The sequence below is a fragment of the Amaranthus tricolor genome, chromosome 16 (genome assembly GCF_026212465.1).
Source record: "Amaranthus tricolor cultivar Red isolate AtriRed21 chromosome 16, ASM2621246v1, whole genome shotgun sequence".
Taxonomy (NCBI): Eukaryota; Viridiplantae; Streptophyta; class Magnoliopsida; order Caryophyllales; family Amaranthaceae; genus Amaranthus; species Amaranthus tricolor.
The window spans coordinates 22,777,998-22,785,686 of NC_080062.1; positions in this window are offsets into that span (position 1 = coordinate 22,777,998).

Genomic DNA, 7,689 nt, shown 5'->3' on the forward strand with positions numbered 1-7,689 from the left:
CCAAAGACTAGTCGATTTGAAGAGGTTCATGGGTAAGCACATGTGATGCTTCATGGACATACTTCTTCAACTGAGACACACTGAACACATTATGAACCCTAGCCAAACTCAGAGGTAATGCTAGCTCGTAAACAACCTCTCCTACTCTCTCAAAACTCGAAAGGTCCTATAAACTTTGGGCTTAATTTTCCTTTAACACTAAAACGATGAAAGCCCCTCATAGGGGAAACCTTAAGAAAGACCTTATCACCAACGTCGAACTGAAACATCCTACGATCATTGTCTACATAACTCTTTTGTCAACTTTGACCTGCTCTCATATTTTGCTGAATTAGACTAAGAGTATCCATCTATTCTTGAATCACATCAGGCCTTTCGAGCACGGTCTTATCAATTAAATCCCAACATATAGGCACGCGACATTTGCTACCCTAAAGAGATTTCTTCGGTGCCATCTTAATACCTGCTTGAAAACTGTTATAAAATGAAAACACGACCAACGGTAGCTTTTCCTCCTAAGAAACTGCAAAGTCTTATTTAAAACCTCTCATAAGATCTTCTAAGGTCTAAATAGTTCTCTTTATCTGCCCATCAGTCGCAGGATGAAAAGATGTACTCAAACACAATTTTACCTCAAAAGCCTACTGCAACTTTTTCCCAAAACATCGACAGAAATTCTGGATTTGGATCTGGAATAATAGGCCTTGGAACACCGTGAAGTCAGACAATCTCCCTAACTTCAGCATTGGCTAGTTGCTTAGCTTCCCAAGTAATCCTCATCAGTATGAACCAAGCCACCTTAGCCAATTGGTCGGCTATAACCCAAATAGATTCATTCTTCCGCTATGTCCTCGGCAATCCCACTATAAAATCCATAGATATAGAATCTCATTCCAATATGGGACATGTAAAGGGTGAAGTAAACTTGAACTCTTCTTTATCTCAAATTTTACCCTCTGACATACTAAGCATGTAGACACGTACTTAGAGACGTCTTTCCTCAAACATTTCCACCAAATAAGTTCTCGAATTTCTTCAATCATTTTATCTTGTCCTAGATGCAAGGGAAACAAACTCTGATTACCCCTGCCCCAAAATCTCATTTCTCAAATCAGGCTCGTTCGACACACAAAGTCTTCCATTCATCATTAGTTCTCCTTTCTCGCCTATCCCAGAATCATCGGTCTTATTATCTCGATCCTATGAATACATTCCACAATCTCAGGATCTTCTAACTACGCCTCAATATTACAGTCAAACAAAGTCGGATGTAAGGTCATGGCTCCCAAATACTGAACAATCTAACTATGGCTACAAATCTCCAATCCTAAACTCTGAATTTCTCTAATAACTCTCAAGGTACCAACATTATAACATTAATTAAAACTCTAGGTCTCCTACTCAAAATGTCTGCCATCTTGTTGGCCTTTCCCGGATAATAGATAATCTAAAAATTATAATGTTTAATACTCTCGAGTCCATTTCTGTCACATATTCAACTCCTTTTGATTAAAGGCATTCATTAAATTCTGTTGGTCGGGATAGATTACAAGGGAACCCATATAAATAATGTCTACGCAAAAGTCACTACAGCAAGCTCAATATCATGCATAGGGTAGTTAACCTCATGTGGCCTCAATTGTCTGGAGGCATAAGCTATGACTAACCCTTCCTACATAAGGACATATCCTAAACACTCAAAAGAAGCATCACAACAAACCTTAAAAGCCTTACTACAGTTAGGCATGGCTAAGATCAAGGCGATAGTCAACTTCTTAATTCTTCAAAAGCAACTATGTGTCGATCATACCACTAAAATCGAATCCCCTTTTTCAACAACTCAAACATGGGGCGAGCAACCATAGAAAAATTTTTCTCATACTTCCTACAATAACCTGCTTGTCCAAAAAAGCTCCTAACTTAATTTATATATTTCGGAATCGGCCACTAGGTTATCGCTTAAATTTTCTCAAGGTCTATGGAAATTTCCTCCTTCGACACTATAATTCCTAAGAATGAGATCACATGTAACCAGAATTCACACTTTGAAATTTTCCCAAATAATTTCTCCTTCCTCAAAAGTTCCAAAATAGTCCTTAAATGCTCTTCATGCTCCTCTCTACTCCTTCAATAGATAAGAATGTCATCAATGAAAATACGGCAAACTTGTCTAAGTAAGGACGAAGATATCTCTACATCAAATCCATAAAGGCTACCAGTGCGTTGGTTAACCCAAAAGGCATTACCATAAACTTATAGTTCCCGTATCTGGTTAGAAAGGCTGTCTTTGGAATATACTCCATCTACTATTTGTAACTAGTGATACCTCGACCTCAAATCAATCTTAGAAAATATCTTAGAACCTTTCAATTGGTCAAACAAATCATCAATGTGGCGCAAAGGGCAACGATTTTTAATCGTGATCTTGCTAATCTCTATTCAGCCAATACATGGCCTCATCGAGCCATCCTTCTTTTTCACAAATAATACCGGGGCTCCCCACGGTTAAACACTAGGGCGAATAAGACCCTTTTCCAAAATTGCATCTAGTTGCTTTTTAAGCTCGGCTAAATCGGCTGGGGCAAAGTGGTATAGGGTTTTTGAAATAGGGAGAACCTTAGTAATCAAATCAATGTGTAAATTGAGCTCTCTCCTCGAGGGTAAACTTGGTAACACCTTCGGAAATACATCGGGCAAATCACAAACAACTGGAGTTTTCCAATGTCCTAATCTGGTCTTTTCCTTCTCACTAGAAATGAAACACAAATATCCTTCCGTACCCTCTCCAATCATTTCCACGGCCTGTACCGCCAAAATGGTCTGAATAGAGGACACACAAGTCTGACTGATCAAACACCCTTCTTCTGGAGTTCTAACCCTTACGGTCTGCTCTCTACACAAAATTTTTGCTCGATGACGACTCAACCAATCCATTCCCAAAATCATATTGTACGTACCCAACTCGAACACTATAAGATCTACTAGGAGACAAACACCCAAAATCTTAAGAAAGAAATTAAGAAAGCTACGGTTTCACAAGAATCTTGAGCCGTCGGGTAGTTGAATTTGAAGGTGGAATTTATGTGGTTCGATGGACGTAGATGATTTTAGGATAAAAGATGTGGATGAAAGAATCGATCGGCACCAGAATCAAAATGGACATGACCTGACAACTCTGCTACAATGAAGTGACCAGAATAACTTTACCCTCTTGTAAAGATAGTCAACATGTCCCTTAACAGTATGGACACCTACAAGTGTCCTCGAAGAACCTCCTTAAATAGCAGTCTGGAAGGAGTTGATCCTCCGGGGGCACTGGAACCCCTGGGTTGAAACTGAAAACCTGAAGAGCACTAGGTAGAGAGATGACCCTCCTTCTTGCATCAATAACAGACAACCTTGCCAGTGTAAGATCACCTCATGTGGTCTTTAACACATAAACAACACTTCCATACTATGGGCTTTGCTGGTTGGAACGGTTTGTTGTTGGGACACTTGTTGTTGTTGTCGTTGTTGTTGTTGCTGCTGCTGAACTTTCTCTTATTCGCACCCTCTTATTTGTATAAAATTCTCTCAAACTCCAAGGGTCAACCATATAGATCCTGGAAAACTGTGTAGTAAGCCACCACCTTCTGAAACTTGACATTAAGACCCACAAAGAACCTAGATGCTCGGGCCTCGTTGGTACTGACCATCCCAACTACGAAACATGCAAGCTCATTGAACCTACTAGTATACTCTATGACGCTTAGAGGGCCCTCACGAAGAAGTAAGAGTTTATTCTCCTTGCGTCTCCAAAGTGATGGCAGGTGATAAATTACCTACAAAGAATCTAGAGGAAGTCGTAATAAGATGAATTGTTCATGATGTCTTTGATATTGCGCCACCATAATTTGGCCGAGTAGGTAAGATAGAAAGAAACCAGCCTGATCTTTATCTCAAAGAGCCAATTTTCAAAAATGACTAGCTCAGTTGTCCCTTTGTATCGGGGTGGACGGTGGTTCGCTATGATCATGAAGTACTTCCCATCGTCATTTAGCTATTGTTTCGCTTAGCTTTCTATAAGAGCAAGTAGTCGCTCGTTGCTATGCTCCAACCGAGCCACTATTTCCTCAAGCTCGCATACTCGCGACTCCGGGTTAGATGGACCAACATCGTTTCTTGTGACCTAGATTTTAAACATGTGATCTTACATTTTACAATGACATAAGTCAAGCAAGTAGAAGCACATAGTCACATAAGCATACAGAAAACATTTTAATTAGGGAACGCGTTATGTGAAAATCTTTTGAAATTCATATATTTTAAATGTCGGCTATCGAGAACATCCTTTACATGGAACCAAAGTTATGAGATTCGAGTAGCTTTTGCTCTGATACCACGTGTAACAGGAGCGACATTCTCTATAATAATTAACATTTAATAATTATAATGTCTAATGCAATAATGTTGCAAAAGCCTCAAAATTCCGAACTGTTAAAAGAACTTTAAATCATAAAAACTCAAATTATTTAAAATAAGAGTAAAATATTACATCTAATAAAAAATATTGTTTTCCCACAATAAAAAGAGATACATCATATTCAAGTCATCAATAAAGGTACAAAAAGTAGCTAAGTTCTCGATAAATAATAAATTTGCGACCTATATCAAAACCTGAATCTAAATCTTCCTGCAAAATACTGTCATCCATAATACGGATAACAACCTTTTGAATCGGAATCAACGCCTAACGCCTAGTACAAACTCCACAACAATATAATACTATGACAATCATAATATATTTCAAAGCTCGATTTAAGTTTCTCAATTCTTATTTCTGATTTTCAATTCTCTAATACTTTAAACAATTTTTACATTCATTACATGAATGTAAATAATTATGTTTGTTACAATGACCTACACCTAGTAACTATAAGGTTCATTTAATAGATCTATTTAGACATAAATTCACATTTGCGCAACACACATAATAATCACTTTGTGATAAATGTAATGTTCTGGCTAAAGGAAAAACATATTCCAAAATTTAAATTCGATGGGAGTCGCCGCTCCTCCAATTTTATGCTCAAGCTTCTACAAGATGGGACTCTCTCGGACCCCATCTCTAACCCCACATTTCTATGTGCCGAGAAACACGGGCGTCGAATTACACGTTGGTTTGTGGTTCTACATTTCTTTATTATTAGAGTCACTTATCCATGTACAAATAAGTTCAAATAAGACTCCATGTTATGTATTTCTCATTGTTATAAGTCAACTCTAGTGTAGTCAAACTTCAAGTCAACACTCAATAAATATAATTCCAAGATTATGACAAGATTCTAAGGACTATATAAGTTCCTAATAAGGCCATTTAAACTTATAAAACTAAAGGATAATTTTTCGTAATATTTAATAAGGAATTTCCATCGTTTAAACATGTAAATTAGTTAAAAGTCCACAATAACTGATGAAAATATTCTAAAAATATATTAGAAGTCCAGAAGCTATATGAAGTGAGTTTTAAACCATAAAGTTTAATAAAAATAAGCCTATGCGTTCTTCAAGAAGGCTCCAAGAATGATAATATCTAAAATGGTTCTTGAAAAATAATAATCCAAGCTTGAAAATTATTATTTAATCTATTTTTAAAAAAAAATTATGTTAGTAAAGTGTTGGATAAATTTATCCTCTTCAATTGGACAAACTTCACTTTAAGAGAAAATTGATGAACTTGACTTGAAAGTGAGTGATGTTAAACTTGTTCATCAAGGGATTCTTCAACTAAGAACACAAGGAAAAATAAGGAGAATTAGGAGGTGTGTTTATGTGTGGATTAAGGAAGAAAATGAGAAAAAAAAATTGAAAGGGGTTGGGGGGTTGATATCACGCAACTAGGAGGACTGGTTTAGGGGTTAATTGTGCAAAAAATTAGACTAATAATGGTGCATGCAAGGCTATGTAGGTCAGGCTAGGTGTAGAAGCTTTTAGGTGCCTTGAGTAAGAAGATAAAGTAGGAAATCATGGTGTTGGCTTAGGAAGGGGGGCTTATTGGGGGCTGTTTTAGTCAAATTTTATCCTATTTTGGTGCTAGTGAGTGTACATTGAAATAGTGCGTAAGTTTAGTTAAGGTTTGGTGTTGAAATTTAGCTTAGTTTGTACTTAAAATGCGCTAAAACTATACTTTAAATTTGTAAAAATATAAATATAATTCAGGTCAAAACATATAAATCAAAGTTATAAAGTTAAAACAATAATTTAACAAAGTTCGGTTAAGAAAAAGAATTCAAAACGTAACGTTTTAACGAAATCGTAAAATACTAATAAAAAAACTTTTTGTAACATAAAATAATAAATAATTTCATAAAAATATAAAATAGATTTTTAAAGAAATTAAAGTTTTAAAGTTATTAAACTAATCGTCACACAAATTTGTTGTGAAAAACGAGTTTAAAACATAAACATTTAAATGAATCGTAAAACATTTTTTTACATAAAACAACTTTTGTAACATAAAATTATAGATAGGCTTTTTTGGCTATTTGAAAAAAAGTAATAATAAGATTTTGGGGATTTTGGTGATTTGGTTTTGATAATCGAGCAATTTAGGATATTAATTTTAGATTAAGGATATTATATTGATTGAGTAATTGGGATTATGAAATTGAATCTGCTACACTTTGCCTTTTACTCCTATGTAAAAGGAGCATTTTCCTCTTCATCCTCTAATCATTTGATTTATGAGGACTTGATTAATTTGAAAGATCAATATCTTTAGAAATACATTGATGTAAATTTTTAGGTCTAGTAATTAATGAAAACCGATTTCATTAAAGATAACATCTCTTGACTCTATAATATTGTGAATTGGTATAAAGTCATTGGATTTCTATAATGCTGAACCGGCTTATAGGTTTTGCTAAAGTCCGCCTAACCTACGAATATGCTTTCTAGACTTCTTTCACCTAATTTCTTTCTTTTGTTGCCGGCTAATCTTACTAATGCTCTACAAACCCGAACTCAAATGTAAGTTAGATTTAGTGTTTTCTTGTACCATAACTCATAAGGAGATTTATTGGTAACCTTTGTAGGAACTCTATTTAAGATGTGACAAGTTGTCAAAATCGCTTCCCCCATAAATCTATCACTCAAACCTGAGTAAGATAACATGAAGTTAATCATATCTTATAGAGTTTTATTTTTCCTTTCCGCAACACCATTTGATTGTAGTGCATATCCCTCAATGGTTCTATAACTCATACGAAAACTAAAGGACATTGAGTCTTGTTAAGCAATAAACCATCCTGCAGGGGGAAGAATCAACCCCTTTATCAGTTTTTCATGTTGAACCTAGTATGAATCTTATAGATATCATTTTTTTGACTAAGATTAGTCAATCATTTAGACCTATCCTTATAGATCTTATTCTCCATTATGTACTCAACTTCTCCTAGGACTTTCATAGAGAAATAATATTTTAGCCATTACATAATCTAGTCGAGCATGAGAACATCGTTTCTTACGCGTAATATATCATTTGCATATAAAAACATGACAATGCTACTCGCACTAAAATTCTTGGAGATATAAGCTTCATCTTCGGTTTAAAGAAACCAAATTGGTTGATTGCTTCATAAAAAAGAAGATTCTAGCTTTGATAGTGCTTGCATCTATCCATAAATAGACTTTTGAAGCTTATATACCATT